Genomic DNA, 19,775 nt, shown 5'->3' with positions numbered 1-19,775 from the left:
AGAGACCAACACAGGAGTTTCCCACCCTTTCCTTCAGATCAGGCTCCCCTCCTGGTGAGGCCCCCACGTACACAGCAGCAGTGGGCACCTCAGCTGGACCCGACGATCCCCTGCAGGTCACAGACCAGCCCTGATCCATCCCCACGCAGAGCAGAGCCCCCTCAGCCTCAGCCCCGATCTCAGCCCTCAGGAACGGGGGGACCCAGAGTCACGATGCTCAGTGAGGGATCCAGATTGGAACATCCTGGGGAACGTAAAGGATTACTGATGTCGGGCGCCATCCATACTACTGGAAAGCAAACCTCTTGTTGTATGAAGGGGATATATGAAGATGCCTTACTCAAATCCATGTGAAGTCTGGGTGGAGCCCAGCACACCTCCCACGTTCTTTTTTTCCCAAGCTCTATTAACGTATAACTGATGAATAAACATGCTGTGCATATAAGATACACAATGTGATTATTTGGCAGATATATACACTGTGTAATAATTATCACAAAAATTACATGTGAAGACACCCAAGGACCCACTCAACCTAAGATACCATACTTTCATTTACAATGATTCCAGCCCCAACACTGTCATCTCCAAAACCTACTAATTAAAAAAGAGACACATGCAATAATGCACGTGCCACAGTCAGACCACAACCTCTCCCAATGAAATGGCCCAAATTCTCCACTGTATCTTTCAAAGTGCATCTGAAATGGTCTTCACTTACACAATAAAATGCTCAAAAACACCAAAGGTAACCCACAAAATGATCTCTAAAATTTTCTGTATATCACTTTAAGGGTTGCATGATGATCCTTCCACTCTCAAAAGACCCAACATGAGTCAATGTACAGAGTGGATTCTGTGGGGCACCCTGTAGATCCAGTCCCTCAGGACCATGGCGCCCATCCACCTGTACCCAGAGCGTGCTGTTCGCACAGCTCAGGTCATATCTCTAAGGGCACAGGAGGAAAACGTTTGTCTTTCTAAATCCTTCATTGTCTTCATTCGTACTCAGGTGTGACCATGAGTTATTCAATGTAACCAATGCATGCACTCCTCAGTCTCAGCATCTATGTCCCGGGGAACCTGAGCTAGGACTTGATGGCAATTCAGTTCGTGTAAGGCAGCCCACAACTACACACACCACCTCCAGGTGCTCCGACCACAATTAAGACATCCCTTTCAAAGAGTTCTCCAGACGCCTTGACCCCACAAGGGACAGGTGCCCACACCATTCACCTGGCTCACCCTGAAGCCCACACTGGCTGCCACATCCCTCCTGAAGACCCCTACAGGCTGCCCTCCAGCTTCCCAACTGTTCTGCCTCTCCTCCACGCACTCATGGGCAGACAGGGCTAAAAGGCACAAGGACGTCTCAGCAAAGCCATCGCAACAGGAATACACACAAGCTGCCACCCAAAGGACACTTGCCATTCAGTATGAAGGTCAAGAAGTCGGCCATCCTGGGAAAACTGACCAACAATTGGGAACGTCATGAAGTCCAGTTACAAAGGCATGTGAGTTCATTTACGGAGACTCAAAGCAGACAGTCCCCAAGTTTCTTGACTCCTGTTCTACCCACTCACAGGTAATTAAAGGATACCCTAGCTCTTTGAGGGAGGCCTCCTTCATGCCCCACTGGGTTCTGGACTTCTGCTCACCCTTAGCAGAGTGAAATCACTAACGCTGACTCTGTGCAGATGACCTGCCGGAAGGCAAAGCTCCTGTCCAAGGGGGCCGCTGGTCACCTGACATGCACAGCCTGGAACACCTGGGGGCTACAGCAGAGCACTGACACAGCAGACTAAATATGGGGACACATAACCCACTGCTTGAGGACACCAGCTGTATAGGACTTTTTAGGCCTCCCTACATCTTTTTGCTCTTGAGTAATTAAACAGACACATAGGATAAGGATCGATTAGAATGGAAGTGTCTAAAACAAGTGTGAGAACCATCCTCATTACCTGCCCTGGCACCTTGGTATTTCCTGAGGAGTACTCAGCCCGATCAACAATCCTAGCCTTGAAAACATCCCCAGAGTGAGGTGCTGCAGTGACCCTGGGAAGATGAGGAACACTGTGTCCTTCGATGGAGGTTAAGCAGGAAAGACTAAAAATAATCAATACACAAGTACATTCCTGTTGAGGGTGACTGATACAGAGGCAATAAAACCTGGGTAATTCCACAGAGATTGTCAGAGGAAGGGGAAGGGGACACATCTCTGAAGTAAGATGTGGAGGACAAAGGGCCTGAACCACGGTGACTTAAAGGCCAACGGTAAGAACAGGAACTAAGATCTGAGACAGAAAACGTGTTGGTGTTTGGGAACAGAAAAAAGGTGAATGTGTCCGGGGCAGAGTGAACCATGAGGAAACGGTCACTTCCCAAGATGAGGCTGGAGACACTGGCAGGGCCCTGAGCATGATACAGGGCTGTGTAGACACAGTGAGGAGACTGGACTTTGTCGTAAAGACAAATAACAGCCAGTGGAGCTATGAGTGCCAGGACTGACATAAACTCTCTTCAAATTTAAACTTTCTGCAGAGAAATACATCTCACTATGGTCACTTTAACTCTGAGCCTATGTTCTTGTCTCCCTTCTAGGGTTTGTTTTACTTTTACATTCTGGGATGACTGTGACCCATTTAAATTTCTAAATACAACTAGACACTCTCTTCAAAAATAATTGCCACACACGGTGGGTGGGGGTGGGAGGTGGGGAGGGATGATGGGAGATTCAGATTGCCATATACACACTACAATGTATAAAATAGATAACTAATGAGAACATACTGTATAGCACAGGGAAGGCTATACAGTATGTTCTCAATACTCTGTGGTGACCCAAATGGGAAGGAAATCCAAAAAACAGGGGATATGTATACATACGGCTGATTCACTTTGCTGTACATCAGAATATGACAGTACAGCAGTGTAAAGAAACTATACTCCAAATAAAAAGTGCTACTTCTACTTTTTATTAAAACTTTATCCATAAAATAAGACTATAATGATATATACTAAAAGATTAGTACCATCTTTTTTGAATGGGATCAGAAATGATTTCCATTTTCTTCTTTTTGTCTGTATTTTCACATGGGCTTGATATTACCTTTGCAATAAATATATACTCAAAAAAAAAGTACTGCCACACACAGACACACACCCAATTTCGCCAATGAATTCAGGGGTGAAGTGTTGCTCAGACTGAGAATTTCTGGTCTAGTCTCTCATCTCTATGTTACAAGTGGGCTCCCTGAGGCCCAGAGAAGGCACGTTTCGGAGAAGGTCTGAATTGACTGAACAGAATCAGGTGGAAATGAATTCCGAAAAGGTCACCCAAAGGGCCTCTTCCTTTCAAGAGGTACCATGTGCTGACAGTTATTTCTTACCCAGTCCTCTACCCCCTGACAAAAAATGTAAGGGGGTGAAGGACAACTGTCTGAGTCAAGTCACTGCCCCATGGCTGAATAGGAACTGGATATGGAAGTCATCTTATGATTCAAATAATTACAAAATGCACAAACCTTATAGCCAGTTTTTCAATTCTGATCCTTGTCTATGTAAGTCAAACAAACAAAATTTACATTTATTAGATTTTAAAGCCAGAAATCAATGTATCACGACTTAATTGTCCACATCCAAAGAACTCACCACCCATCTGGACCCCGTTTCTCCCTTGTACCTGCACTGCTACATCTTTACATTTCATTAGGTTTATCTGTCTCCCTATTTCTTTCTCTGTGTGCATCTTTTTCTTCCCTTCTGCTCTGCTGCTATTCCTGCCCTCCTGTTTCCTCCCTCACGCCTGTCCTGCCCCACTCTGCGACCTGCTTCCCCTCTTGTTGCTCTCTCCGCCCAACCTTTCTGACTGTCCTGAATATCCGTATCTTTCTGCATCTTTCTTCCCGATCTCGGCCCCCTCTCTCATCCCCTGGTTACGGCGTTTCCATCCCGGCCACAGTCCCTTCCGCCCCACTCTGTGGCACCACCAGGTGGCTGTACTTCCCATCGGCTCTCTCTTCCTCTGCTCTTCTAGTTCCTAGTTGTTCCTCTCTTGCTCTCCCAGAGCCACGTGGCTCTGAAGGCCAAGGTTCAAACTCCATTCTCTCCGGCCACTCTCTGCGTGAAGCGCCTCGCCACTGTATTGTCCTCCATTCTACTGGTGATCCAGGGCCCCTCTTCCCACGCTGCTATGCCATGGGTTCTCCCCCATTCCTTCAACATCTCAGTTATTCCTACTTCTCTGTCAGTCGCTCCGTCTCTACTCCTCCTACTTCCCATCGCCCACGTGTCTCCAGAAATGGCGACTGAAGAACATACCCGCCTACCGGAAAAGAGACATTTTCCAGCGGGTGGAATTCGGTAAGAAACAACACTGGGTGTCACACGTCTGGCCCAGGTCACCTCCCCCTACGCGGGGTGAGGAGAAGGGCTGACTACGAAGGGGAGGCCGGGGGAGCTGAAGGACCGGCCTGGAGACGCGAGGACAGAGGGGCGGGGAGGGAGGGAGGGAGGGGGATCTCAGGAGAGGGGCGGGCTCTCCAGAATCCCAGGACCGGGGAGAGGACGCGGCCTGTCCGGGAGCGGGGCGGCCGGCGCTGCCCTCCAGGGGCCGAGGGGGCGAGACTGGGGGCGCGAATCCACCTCAAGGAAGAGGACGCTACGCGGTGGGCCACTGAAGGTTTGAAACAGGAAAACGGCGCTAAAGACCGTGTCCACGTGGACTGAAGGCCGTAAAGCGAAGGGCAGGGACCTCAGAGCGATTTCAAACCCAAAGGAAAACATACCCGACCTCTAACGGCGACGTCTGGATCTATTAGGTAGGAGGCCGGATGCTGGGATTTACGGTTCATCGTAACTCCGAAGCCAGTAGGTTTCAGTACGAGGAGCAGCGAAGCACAGATCTTCACTAGCGAAGCGCAGCTCACCTCTGCATCTTACCTCGTACCGTGACCCTCAAAACATGGCCCCTGTTTCCGGTTCCGCAGGTAACTACTAATTCGGGGGAGAGGCGGGGCTTCCGGGGCGGGGCCTGCGCGGAGCGCTGTGTGCGAGGGGCGGGGCGAGGAGGGAGCCCAGACGCTGGGATGGCCGGAGGGCGGGCAGTCACTTTCATCAAAAACTAAGACGTTTCCTCTTAACTTAAAGACGGTTTAAATAAAAAGCTCCCCCCCACCACTCCCCGCCGCACAACAGGTTGCTCTAAAGTCCCGTTAGTGAGGCTGAAGCAATTCAGAGCTCTGGAAACTTGGGTCTCCGAGTGGTAGCTGTGGGGCTGTGATTGGAGCCTGGAACATTTCCTGCAGTTAGAATAAAAGCAATTCAGGAAACAAGAGCTGGACTTGTCTTTCTATTACAAACTAGAATGACAGAATTACAAAACTCTGGGTAGGATGGGCTTTTTCACACTGAAAACTCTACAGAACAGACATTCTGTTTCTAGTCCCTGCTCACTCAGGAGGCCAAACTCAACGCTCTGCTCATTTCCAGACAACCAGGGATTCAGGGCACTAACCGTTGCTATAAAAAGAGTAATAGGGGCTTCCCTGGTGGCGCAGTGGTTGGGAATCTGCCTGCCAATGCAGGGGACACGGGTTCGAGCCCTGGTCTGGGAAGATCCCATGCCGCGGAGCAACTGGGCCCGTGAGCCACAACTACTGAGCCTGCGCGTCTGGAGCCTGTGCTCCGCAACAAGAGAGGCCGCGGTAGTGAGAGGCCCGCGCATCGCGATGAAGAGAGGCCCCCGCTTGCCGCAACTAGAGAAAGCCCTCGCACAGAAACGAAGACCCAACACAGCCATAAATAAATAAATAATAAGAAAAATATATTTTTTTAAAAAAAGCAATAAATTGTAGTATTCTTTTTTAGGTAAATTATTTTTTGATTGTTTTGCTTCTTTTTGCCTTTTAAAACCTGCTTTCCCCCGGAGTATGATAGAGAAATACTTGAGATAACATCACTATTCAGTAAAGGTGTACCACAGAATTCTCTGACTGAACGTATCTTGTGAAATGATTAGGGCAGTAAGTTTAGTTAGCCTCCAGCATTTCATACAGATACAATAAAAAGAGAGAGAAAAAAGAGAAACATTGTATTCCTTTGATGAGAAGGCATTATTCTTTAAAATACTTCTCCTATTCTACACTTAATAATTGCCTTCAAATATCTTCGAGAAAAACTTCTTTATATCATAGTACACTTAAGTCAAACATAACTAAAAATAATGTAATTGTAATTAGAAAGTTTTTCATTTTGAAATTGTAACATTTTAGCTCTGTTTCTTTTTTTTAATATTTATTTTTTAAACCTTACTTTATTTTTTTATTTTTCGCTGCACTGCATCTTCATGGCTGCACGCGGGCTTTCTCTAGCTGATGCAAGCAGGGTCTACTCTTCGTTGCGATGTGCAGGCTTCTCATTGCAGTGGCTTCTCTTGTTAAGGAGCACAGGCTCTAGGCGCACAGGCTCAGTAGTTGTGGCTCACGGGCTCTAGAGTGCAGGCTCAGTAGATGTGGCATGCGGGCTCAGTAGCTGTGTCTCGCAGGCTCTAGAGCACAGGCTCAGTAGTTGTGGCACATGGGCTTAGCTGCTCCATGGCATGTGGGATCTTCCCAGACCAGGGATCAAACCTGTGTCTCCTGCATTGGCAGGCAGATTCTTTTTTGTTTTTTCCCACTGTTCAAGGTTTATTTATTGTTTTCGTTGGTATAACACTTAGATAGTTGGCTGCATTATTTATGTCGATTTTTCTTTTTTACATTACATGGCAATGTATACTATTCTGATACATATAGTACATAAAATAAGATTCTTTAGAACAGTTATGCACAACACATACAATACTGGATTTATAATCAATCCCAGAATGTGATTAATTGGAGGAAAAAAAGTTGGACTAGGCATCTTGGCTAAAGGAACCGGAAGTTATATAACACAGAGTTAAATACACATCTGGTTTGAAGGGCAACTGCAGCATCTGCAACATTGTCAGTGGTACCTCTTGAGGAAGTAGAACTATTTTACACGAACCAATTTAGGACCACACAAGATAAGTGCCATGCAGCATCAGGATACAGCTGCAGGGTTTTATGAACCATTCCTATTGCTAATGTTAGGAAATTGATGTTTTTCCTAAGCTGTCTTAACATTACTGCTTTAGTCACAGATCAGATATAAAGGACAGTATGCACAACCTCCAGCTAAAATCCTGTTGTAGCCTAGACAGGGAAGTGGTATGATTTTAGACTTTAAAACTGCAGCTCTTTCTGGATCCCCCAAAGAGTTTCTGCACTCTTCTTCAAACAGGCCTGTTCCTCAGGAGTCAGAGTCACTTTCACAACGTCTGAGATTCCATTCTGTCCCAAGATGCAAGGAACACTAAGGAAGACATCCTCTTTCATTCCACAGAAACCCTTAATCATGGTGGAAATCGGATGCACCCGCCTAAGGTTCTTCATTATACTTTCTGCCAAATCTGCCACAGATAGTCCAGTGGCCCAGGATGTGTATGTAGCCTTTCAGTCTGATCACCTCAAAAGCACTGTCAACCACCTGTTTGTGAACTGCCTTCCACTGTTCCTTACCTGCATCAGTGCCTAATTCGGGGTGCAGATGCTTCAGCGAGACACCAGCAACATTCACTCCACTCCATACAGGCACACTAGAGTCTCCATGCTCCCCAAGGATCCACCCATGACAGCTTAAGGGGTGAACTCCCAGCGTTTCCCCCATGAGGTAACGGAACCACGCTGAATCCAAATTGCAACCGCTTCCAATAACACGGTTTTTGGGAAAGCTGCTTATCTTCCAAGCCACACAGGTCAAGATAGCCACTGGATTGGACACAACAAGCAACTTGCAGTTTGGGCTGTATTTTACAATATTAGGAATGATGAATTTAAGGATGTTCACATTACACTGGACCAAATTAAGACAGCTTTCTCCCTCTTGCTGGCATGCCCCAGCTGTGATAATAACCAGCCTGGAGTTTGCTGTCACAGTATTAGTCTTTGCCAGAGACGATTTCTGGTGTCCTAAGGAAAAGGCTGCCATGTTGGAGATCCATCATCTCTCCCTTCAGTTTGTCTTCTACCAAGTCCTTCATTAAGATACTGATGGCAGGGCTTCCCTGGTGGCGCAGTGGTTGAGAATCTGCCTGCCAATGCAGGGGACACAGGTTCGAGCCCTGGTCTGGGAGGATCCCACATGCCGCGGAGCAACTGGGCCCGTGAGCCACAACTACTGAGCCTGCGCGTCTGGAGCCTGTGCTCCGCAACAACAGAGGCCGCGATAGTGAGAGGCCCGTGCACCGCGATGAAGAGTGGCCCCCGCTTGCCGCAATTAGAGAAAGCCCTCGCACAGAAACGAAGACCCGACACAGCCAAAAATAAATAAATAAATTTTTTAAAAAAAATCTGAAATTAAAAAAAAAAAAAAAAAAGATACTGATGGCACAGGCCACGCCAACAGCACCAACACCAACCACTGTATTCTTATTCTGGGGGACATGTTCTTCCTTAAGAAGATTCTGAATCAGCTGATCCTTGAGAGTTGCCATATTGGACTTAGAACCGAAAGGAATCGGGAGTGCACATTGGGCGGGCGGGCAGGCAAGCGGCGCTGGACCCGGAATTGGCGGTAGCTGCTCGGGTACTCCGAGTGGGGAGCGGGAGGGGCCTTAAATAGAACCGCGAGGCTGACGTCAGGGGGGAGCCGGGCGGACGTGCGGGAACCCACCGGCAGGCGGACTCTTAACCACTGCGCCACCAGGGAAGCCCTAATATTGATTGATTGATTGATGGATTTGGTTGTGCCAGGTCTTTAGTTGCAGCAAATCCTTAGTTGCGGCTTGCAGGCTCCTTAGTTGTGGCATGCAAACTCTTAGTTGCAGCATGCATGTGGGCTCTAGTTCCCTGAGCAGGGATCGAACCCAGGCCGCCTGCATTGGAAGCGCAGAGTATTAACCACTCCGCCACCAAGGAAGTCCCTAGGTCTTTGTTTCTACTTCTGAAAGTTCTGTGATGTGTGGATGAGAAAGCCTGTAAAGTATACAGTCTTCAGAGGAAATTAAGATTAGTTTCATCTACAGAATAATCATTTTTACAATGTTTTAAGGGCATTTTATAGGGAGATATATTCTCTTTAATACAAACCCTAAAGAAATTAAAACTAGGTTATCAGCTATGCAAAAACTTCATTTCAACCCTCAATATATTTATGGAAATATCTGCTTGATAACGCCTACAATGTATGTTTTATCACATGCCTACATGATGATATTTACATAGGGAAATAACCTAATTGCAATATTTTCAGGTAAACGAATAACCTGCCACAATTCACCCTTGTGAAACAGATCATTTGAGTAAATACTCTGAATTACAGACTACATTTTTAATTTGAAAATCGCCACCACCCAGAAAACAAATCTAAAATCACAGATGGTGGCCATGAGAGGCTAGGTGAAGTACTCCATAATGTGGTGATCTCAGCATTTATTTGGTGTAGGCAACTGGCCAACAGGGATCTTGATCTGACTCGAGCCTTTCCCCTGACGACACGTCCTACGGAACAGCCCACAGAGTCACAGCAAGTTTAAGTTCCTGTTATGACTGACTCCCCCGACTGCCCTTGTGATAACCCTTTTCCCCTGTCACCCAAGGCTTTCGCCTGGTTCTTCTTTGGATGAGACATGCTTCCAACAAGGAAGCCTACCCATTCCTGTTTTTTTCGGTTTGCACTGACAAATGCAGCCTGAACCCAAGAAGCCAAAACATTTCATCCATGGACCCTAACGAAGGCACATGCCTCAGGGCATGCCCCATGCTCTCTGCCTGCACCCCTCCTTGAATTCTGACGTGTTCCCTCCAGCTGTATCCTGTACCTCCTCCAGAACCTGTGAGTAATAAACACCTCCATTTCACGTTCCCTTGCAGTCTTTTACTGAGTTGCAGCTCAACAATCGGTATCAAGAGGCTCTAGTTAACAAATGCTAAATTTAAAAAGTCACAAGAGTGATATTAGACAACTGTATCAAATGTATGAAGAATAATTAACAGTAATTCTATACAATTATATTGTTCCTTGTTCTCTGTCGTGTGTGTGTGTGTGTGTGTGTGTGTGTGTGTGTGTGTACACTCGGAGGTTTGACACAGGGAGGGAGAGGACAGTAGGAGAACCAGCACTGACCTGGCAGTAAGAAAGTAGCAACTACAGCTTCCCAAAGATGAGCCTCTGGGCTGCAGGTCACTGTACTGTTGCTGGCTCTCGGATTTTTGGAATAAATTTCCCTACATCCACGAAGTTACTGGCCTCTCTCAAATTGTGCCCACTGACACATACCTACCAGAATCTATCTAATGAAAACATTCTGCCATTTGAAGTTTATACTCATAATTTCCGCTCAGGATTCAAATGAACTTACAAACCCTCATGGGGTCCAACCCAGCCTCCATGCAACCCGTAATGATCCACTCATCCTGCTATAAAATACCAGAAAACATTCCAAACTCTAATAAATCATGCCTGAGGGAAAAATACGTATGAAGACACCCAAGGAAACGCTACATGCAAAACACCATATTTTCTTTCATAGTGACCACAGACCAAACACTGTCATCTCCAAAAACTACATAAAAGAGATGTATCTAGTGATGCACATGCCACAGAGAGACCCCACCGTTTCCCAAGGAAACACTCCAAATTCTCTCTTTCTTATCTTTTGTATCAGTGCATCTGAAACTTTATTTGCAACACAAAATACTAAAAAACACAAAAGGTAACCCACAAAATGATCTCTGAACTTTTCCCTGTATTACTCTAAAAATAGCACAGTGATTCCCTCCCCAGGCCCCCCCCGGACAAGGAAGGATTTATTACTTGCAGCAATTAATAGAACACCAGAGTTCTTTCCCAAAGCAGTGTCCCTGCACAATGATCCTTGACCTCCCAAAAGACCGACACAAGTCACTTGTGGAGTGGATGCGGTAGGGCACCCTCTAGCTCCATCGCCTGAGGACAAGGCACCCATCCTCCTGCACTGAAGGATTCCTGCAGGCTCAGCTCAGGGAAGACATCTAACATTGGAGAAAAAGTGTTTTTCTCTGCCTAAATCCACTGCCTTCTTTCTTCCCGAGGTATGATCATGAACTATCCGAATAAACCAATGCATGGAAACCTCAGTGTCAGCAGCTAGGTCCCAGGGAACCTGAGCTAAGACACTCTGGCACCTCAAACCATGCAATGCACCCCACAACTACCCATAAACCTAATTCCAGGTGCTCCAGCCAGAACTGAAACACCCTTCGCCAACAGCTCCACACACCCTTTGAGCCCACAAGGGACAGGTGCACACATCTTGATGCCCCGACTTGCGGCCATGTCTCTGCTGCAGAGCCCAACAGGCTTCCCTTCGATTTCCCCAATTTTCTACCTGTTCCCAAAGCACTCATGGGCAAACAAGGCTGAAAGACACAAGGACCTCTCAGTAAAGCCATCACAACAGGAATACACACAAGCTGCCACCTAAAGGACACTGGCCATTCAGTATGAAGGTTAAGAAGTTGGCCCTCCTGGGAGAACTGACCAGCAACTGGGGTTGTTATGAAGTCCAGTTACAAAGGCATTTGAGTATAGTGAGGAAATCTCCAAGACAGACGGTTCCCAGGGTTTTTATCTCCTGTTCTCCCCACTCACAGGTAATTAAAAGATACCCTAGCTCATTGAGGGGGGCCTCCTACATGCCCCCTTAGGTTCCCAACATCTGCACCCTCAGAACAGTGAAATCACTATCCCTGACTCTGAGCAGATGAGCTACTGTTAAATCAAGGCTCTTGTCCAAGGTGGCGCCTGGCCCCTGGATGGGCACAGCCTGGAACACCTGGGGGCTACAGCGGGGCAGTGACAGAGCACACTAACCATGGGGACAGCTCAGGACACTGCACGAGGACACCAGTTCTGTAGGGCTTTTTAGGACTGCCTACATCTTTTCCTCCCATCCTTGGAGGAAGAGAAACATGGTGCGCCCTTCAACAAACGGAAAAGGGGAAAGACTCCAAATGATCAATGGAGAAAGGCATTTCTGATGAGGGGGGTTGATACGGAGGCAATAAACCCTGGTGAATGTGACAGAGACTGGCTGGAGGGGATGGAGGGGCCCTCTCAGAGCCTAGAACTGAAGGAAGACAAAGGCCTGAGCCATGGTGACTTAAAGGCAAAAGGTTAAAACAGGAACTGAGATCTGACACAGAAAAGCCACCCCAGGAAGGACCCTGAGTCAGACCAAAAATGGACCAAGCAAGATGACTGGCAAGAGACAACCCGGAAACTAACCCCATGACCATCAACCTGAGACTGAGAGCCACGTGACAGAGCCCTTCTCCTGGGTTCCCTTACCCTGCTGCTCTTCACCCAGGCGCTCCTTCCCAATAAAGTCTTTTGCTTTGTCAGTACGTGTGTTTCCAAGGACAATTCATTTCTGAGTGTTAGACAAGGGCCCACTCTTGGGTCCTGGAAGGGGTCTTCCTTCCTGCATCAAAAGTATGAATGCTACACATGCACATTTTTACCAAAGTGGGCTGAACAAACTAAAATTAATCCAGAATTACAGTGGCCATTATGAGTATCATTCCATCTCCCCAGACTCGTTTTCCTTTAGACTAAATTTGAAGACTGCAGTTCTAAAATTAAACAAGACGAACGGTATATTTATTTTCACGGGTACCTGGAAGCTTCCAAACAGGAACAAAATTCTAAAATTGCCTCTTTGCGAAACACTTTCTGAACTGACCAAACCAACCAAAAAGCCAGAAATGAACAAAATAGCTTCTGAAGCCTTATGCTACTAATGTTTTCCTCCCCCAACTTGACAACCTGTGTGTTTTCTCAGAACCCTTTGTTTCAGACTCCACCATACAACGGTGGGAACCTTAGCAGGGCAGGAAGGATTCAGCACAGTAAACTCTTACACAGAGACCAGCAAGGCAGTTTTCCCACACTTTCCTTCAAGTCACTGTGCTCTCTGGTGAGAACCTCAGCTGGACCCGACAATCCCCTGCAGGTCACAGACCAGCCCTGATCCATCCCCACGCAGAGCAGAACCCCTCAGCCTCAGCCCAGATCTCAGCCCTCAGGAATGGGGGGACTCAGTCAGGATGCTCAATGGTACATACAGATTAGAACATACTGGAGATCCTTAAATATTATTCATTAAAGTTGGGCCCCACCCTGATAGCATGAAAGAGGATCTCTGGTCAGGCGGCACACATGTATTTACAAAATGCCTCATCCATCTAATGTGAAGACTGCATTGAACACCACTGATGGACAAATTGATCATGAAAATGTGGTGTGTATATATATAGAATGCAATATTGCTCAGAAATGTTGCCATTTGCAACAACATAGATGGCTCTAAAACGTACTATGCTAAGTGAAAAAAGTCAGACAAAAACAAATACCACATGGTTTCACTTATATATGGCATTTTTTAAAAAAAAGTGAAATACAGTGGAGACTGGTAAAACAAACATATGATTTCGAGAAAGGGGTAAAGGGGTGAGATAAGAGGGGCATTATTTCAGGGACTTCCCTGGTGGTCCAGCGGCTAAGACTCCGTGCTTCCACTGGAGGGGGTTCGGTTTAGATCTCTGGTCAGGGAACTAAGATCCCACATGCCAGGTGGTACGGCCAAAAGAAAAAAAAGTTAAGAGGGTCACATTTAAAACTGCACAATAGATAGGTCACAGTGATGTAATATACAGCATAAAGAATATGGTCAATAACATCATAATTTGTTTGGGGACAAGAAGGCTACTAGACTCATTGTGGTGATCATTTCATAATGTATACAAATATTAAAAGTGTAGGGCTTCCCTGGTGGCGCAGTGGTTGAGAATCTGCCTGCCAATGCAGGGGACACGGGTTCGAGCCCTGGTCTGGGAAGATCCCACATGCCGCGGAGCAACCAGGCCCGTGAGCCACAACTACTGAGCCTGCGCTTCTGGAGCGTCTGTTCCGCAACAACAGAGGCCGTGACAGTGAGAGGCCCGCGCACTGCGATGAAGAGTGGCCCCCGCTTGCCACAACTAGAGAAAGCCCTCGCACAGAAACGAAGACCCAACACAGCAAAAAATAAATAAATAAATAAAAATTTTAAAAAAAGTGTATAGTGCACCTGAAACATTATATTGTACATCACTTATATTCCAATTAAAAATAAAAAGAGAGGGAATTCCCTGGCAGTCCAGTGATTAGGACTCGGGCTTTCACTGCTGAGGGCCCAGGTTCAATACCTGGTTGGGGAACTAAGATCCCACAGGCCATGCAGTATGGCCAAAAAAAAAAAAAAAAATTTTTTTTAAAATAAAAACAAACTCCATTGTGGAGAAATACCATATAAAACTAACGTATGTGGCAAAGCCAGGAACCAGGGCTCATACCTCACTTGGTATCAGAATATACATTTTTGAGAAAAAACACACAAGTATATGGCAAAGCTGATCCAAATTTTAAGCCTTCTGGAACATAACAGAATTCTTTCCAGAAATTTGACAAATGTAATGAGTGTGATCAACTTTGTAAACAATACACAGTTTTGTGGTCATGAAAGTATTCATATAATATGCAAACAGTACAAGTGAGTCAAGGTCTTTCAGCAATTACCTCAGCACACACCACGAAGAATTCATACTAGACAGAAATGACAAATGTAATGGAGATAAATGTTCAAACAACGGTCTCAATGGACTTAACGATAAGAAAATTTACACTCAGGGGAACTAGGTTCATTACTTATGAAGATCAACCAAGATCAGATAGGACTCAGCGCTTTCACTGCCATGGCCTGGGTTCAATCCCTGGTCAGGGAACTAAGATCCTGCAAGCAGCATGGAACAACAGGAAGAAAAAAAAGAAAGGCTACTTAAAAAAAAAACAAACAAACTAGAGACTGTCATACAGAGTGAAGTCAGTCAAAAAGAGAAAAACAAATACCGTGTATTAACGCATATATGTGGAACCTAGAAAAATGGTACAGATGAACCCATTTGCAGGGCAGAGATAGAGACAGAGATGTAGAAAACAAATGTATGGACACCAAGGGGGGAAAGTGGTGGTGGGGTGGGGTTGGTGGTGTGATGAATTGGGAGATTGGGATTGACATGTATACACTAATATGTATAAAATGGACGACTAATAAGAACCTGCTGTATAAAAAAAAAAAACTCATGAGATGGTGTCTATCAATGAAGCAAGGATACCTGTGGAAAAACCTAATTATCTGCATATTATTAAATGTTTTTATTCAATTATTTGAAGTTTCTTGAAAACGGTGTATTCTTATTAACGACCTATAACCTGAAGTTTGAAATCTGCTGTTAGTCTTTCGTTACTTGCTATTCTTTTATCACCATGATGGTCTTAGGGAAGGGATGGGTAAGATGAAAGGACCTACTTCATTAGGTGGGATTTATTCATATCCAGCTTACTGTGAAAAACTAGGACACTCATTTTAAGGTGCAATGTTATAAATAATAAACTTGACAGCATGGGGAGGGGCAGAGTATAGATATAAAACTATTATCTAAAATATAGTGGTTTGTGTGGTCATTGCCCCTTCTCTAGATTTGCTATGACTGAGGGCTATTGCTGATGATTATAGGAAAGAGTTACTCTACCAGATGATCGTGAAACACAGTACAACTGGACACTGAGAGAATGAAGTTTTCATATGAGTATCATGATGGTAGAAAAAATGGAGGGGAACAATGATCTTCTGTCCTCTTAAAAGGGAATAGCTGTTGTATATCACTTATTAATGAAAATTAGTATTATTTCTAGACACTGAAGACACAGTGTTACAGAAGATAGTTTAATGAAAGGAACTAGAGTAAAGCATGCTTGTAAGGGATTCAAAAATTAATGTAATGTAATGTAATCTTTCCTTTATAATCCTGAATGAGTCATAAGCTTTCTATTGACCCCAGTGTATCCCACCTCCTTGGGGCACTTCATAATACATAATACATCGTTAGGCTCTCTAGGTTGAGGGGCATCTAAACAATTTCTTTCCACGTTATATACAAAACGACGTTCAACTTTGGAAATATATATTCATAATCTGCATTTGACTTATGAACTCCAAAGTGTATCCCTGATTATTTCTGGGGCTACTATGAAAATATCAAGTCAGTGGAACTTCAGATTCAAGCTCCCTACAAACTGCCTCTCCTTACCTGAATATACACAAGATTATATTTCTACACGCTTTTTTTAGTGCTGAAGTTAGACCCATGGATTGCATATCTACATGAAATGAAAATAGAAATATAGTAAGCATATAAAAACTATGAGGAAATAAAAGAACATTTCATAAATAAGGATTAAAAGGACACAATCTATCACTTGTGCTTGCAGTGCTCAGAGAAATAACTGGAAAAGATCAAGGTTCATGAGTTTCCTCTAAGAATGAACATACACAATGGGATTTATAAACTAGAAATTTCACGTATGCACTCTCCAAAATATTTGTTGGGTTTTTTTTTAGGTTTTTTTAAAAAAATACATTTATTTATTTATTTTTGACTGTGTTGGGTCTTCCTTGCTGCGCACGGGCTTCTCATTGTGGTGGCTTCTCTTGTTGTGGAGCATTGGCTCTAGGCACGCGGGCTTCAGTAGTTGTGGTGCACAGGCTTAGTAGTTGTGGCTCGCAGGCTTTAGAGCACAGGCTCAGTAGTTCAGGTGCACGGGATTAGTTGTTCTGCGGAATGTGGGATCTTCCCAGACCAGGGCTCGAACCCATGTCCCCTACACTGGCAGGCGGATTCTTAACCACTGAGCCACCAGGGAAGCCCTATTTGTTGTTAATTTGTACTTTTGCTTTTTTTTTAATTAATGAATTTATTTATTTATTTATTTTTGGCTGCGATGGGTCTTCACTGCTGTGTGGCTTTCTCTAGTTGCTGAGTGGGGGCTACTCTTCGTTGCGGTGCGCAGGCTTCTCACTGCGGTGGCTTCTCTTGTTGCAGAGCTCCGGCTCTAGGCACGGAGGCTTCAGTAGTTGAGGCTTGTGGGCTCTAGAGCGCAGGCTCAGTGGCTGTGGCTCACGGGCCCAGTTGCTCTGCAGCATGTGGGATCTTCCCGGACCAGGGCTCGAACCCATGTCCCCTGCATTGGCAGGCGGATTCCTAACCACTGCGCCACCAGGGAAGTCCCTGTACTTTTGCTTTTTCTGCTGGAAAAGGATGGAACCCCACACAAAGTTTAGTTTGGAGGGCTTTCTGGGGAGACCAGGGTGGACCAAGTTGTTCCCAAAATGGCTAGAGAAAGCAGAGAATGGTGATGTTCTTGCGTTACGGTGGATACAAGACTGGGCTGTGGTGATGGTACTTGCTTGTGGTGTGAACCTACAAGTCCTGCCAAGGGATGGAGCACTCAGGCTTTATTATCAGCCTGCCCTGATAACATGTGCAGAAGAGGAAGAGCTTGTACCAAGTCTTAAAGGTGTCTGTAGTCAGACCTCAAAAATGGAGTCAGACTCACAATGTTTTGGATTCATTTTGTACCTCTGCCCTCCAGAAAAACAAGAGCATAAATCTATGTTGATTTAAGGCATTTAGTTTGTGGTAAGCTGTTACAGCAGAAATAGAAATTTTAAAGAAATGATGTATATGGAAAATCAAAAGAATCTACAGAAATTTCTAGAAAAAGTATACAATGCAAGGTGTCAGGATACAAGTACCGCACGCAAAAATTTATTGAAATTTTATATAGTAGCAATTTACAAATGAATACTGAAATAAAAAATGTAATATCTTCTTTAAATGCTCAGAAAAGTAAAACTGGAAGAAAAATGTGTAAATCTAACAAAACATGGACTTTTATATGGAAAACTACAGTGGTCTGAAAGAAATCAAAGATGACATTTCATTTAGGTCATTTTAGAGAAACATACCACAGTCAATGAATTGCTAGAGAAACATACCATATTCATTGAAGGTAAGACACAACATAGAAATGATGACAAATCACCTCAAATTGACATACAGGTTTAACGCATTTCCAAACAAAATTTTTGAAGATACAAACAAGATTTTTCTAAAATAAATATGGAAAGGCAAAAGAAATAGAAGAGCTAATATATCTGAAAAATACTGAAGTGGTTGGAATCACTCCACACGATAAGATTTATAATACAGTGACAGTAATCAAGACTGTGTGGGATTTCTCGAGTGACAGACACATAGACCAACAGAACAGAATGAGGAAACGAGAAACAGCCCCACAGGAGTACAGTGTACCCTTGAACAACACGGGTTTAAGCTGTGTGGATTCACTTATACATGCATGTTTCCCAAAACACACTATCACAGTACTACAAGGTCACAACTCAGTTGAATCCAAGGATGCAGAACCACGGATATGGATGGCCAATATTAGCTTATACGTGGATTTTTGACTACTCGGGACTCAACACCTCTAACTCACTGCACTGTCCAAGGGCCACTGTACTTCCAACAGATTTTTGACTAAGGTACCAAGGCAATTCAATGAACGAAGTATTTTCAAAAACTGGTAGTAATCAATAACATGTTCACAATGGGGGAAAAAACTCCATTCAAACTTCACACCTGTACAAATATTAGCTCAAAGGTAATCACTGGTTTAAAGGTAAAATTATAAAACTAAACAACAAGACATTTAGTAAAAACACTGCAGAATAAAATTTTGATACCCTATGGATAACTGCTCTTCTAAAAAACTGCTTACATATATTATCTGGTAAACATTTCCAAACATTAATTTTTTTACTGAAGTATAGTTGATTTACAACGTTCTGTTAGTTTCTGCTGTACAGCAAAGAGACTCAATTATACACATATATACACTCTTTTTTTTTTTTTTTAATGAGTATAGACTTATAAACATTCTATTTCTGTTTAAAATCTTCACATTTTGATTGTGGGGTTTTGTTTTGGTTTGTTTTTTTGTTTGTTTTTATTGAGGGGAGAATTTCTTAAATTTATTTATTTATTTATTTATTTATGGCTGTGTTGGGTCTTCGTTTCTGTGCGAGGGCTTTCTCTAGTTGCAGCGAGCGGGGGCCACTCTTCATCGCAGTGTGTGGGCCTCTCATTGTCGCGGCCTCTCCCGTTGTGGAGCACAGGCTCCAGACACACAGGCTCAGTAGTTGTGGCTCACGGGCCTAGTTGCTCCACGGCATGTGGGATCTTCCCAGACCAGGGCTCGAACCCATGTCCCCTGCATTGGCAGGCAGATTCTCAACCACTGTGCCACTAGGGAAGCCTACACTCTTTTTTATATTCTTTTCCATTATGGTTTATGCCAGCAGACTGGATATAATTCCTTGTCCAAACATTAATTTTTATTAACCTAGGGTAAAAACACCTTGGGCAATTTATTTAAACAGTGTTTTACAAGCATTTTCAAAAACCATATTGCACAATGGAACATATGTGTGCCACAGGTAAAGAAATGTAATAAATTATTAGCATGAAGAAAACTGTACTGTTTCCTAATCAAGAAATCAGGAGTTTCAAGAGTAAACATTCCCTGTTTTGTTAAACAGTCTGAATCCATTTTATGATGTTTGACTACTGACAGCTTTAGGCAGCAGGACAACCTCTTCCTATTCTACCTATGTGGGCAAACTAATTAAAAAACAACAACAACAACAAAAAACCCTGAGGACTCCCTCCTTTGATACAAACTGAAAGTTCAAATCTCATCAAGTGATCTCCTTAACACATCAAGCC

At 44.4% G+C, this 19,775-nt stretch overlaps 1 protein-coding gene and 1 pseudogene across 1 annotated transcript in view; one reads left to right on the top strand and one right to left on the bottom strand.

Moving 5' to 3' along the window:
- Positions 1–19,775, top strand: part of LOC114235400 (zinc finger protein 665-like) — a 427,904-nt gene that overhangs the window by 199,768 nt on the left and 208,361 nt on the right. The window lies entirely within an intron of this gene.
- On the bottom strand, positions 7,180–8,587 carry LOC103013552 (L-lactate dehydrogenase A chain-like; annotated as a pseudogene).

The sequence above is a fragment of the Balaenoptera acutorostrata genome, chromosome 19 (assembly GCF_949987535.1).
Source record: "Balaenoptera acutorostrata chromosome 19, mBalAcu1.1, whole genome shotgun sequence".
Classification (NCBI taxonomy): Eukaryota; Metazoa; Chordata; class Mammalia; order Artiodactyla; family Balaenopteridae; genus Balaenoptera; species Balaenoptera acutorostrata.
The sequence above is the reverse complement of the archived record's forward strand: the minus strand, read 5'-3'. Positions and strand labels throughout refer to the sequence as shown.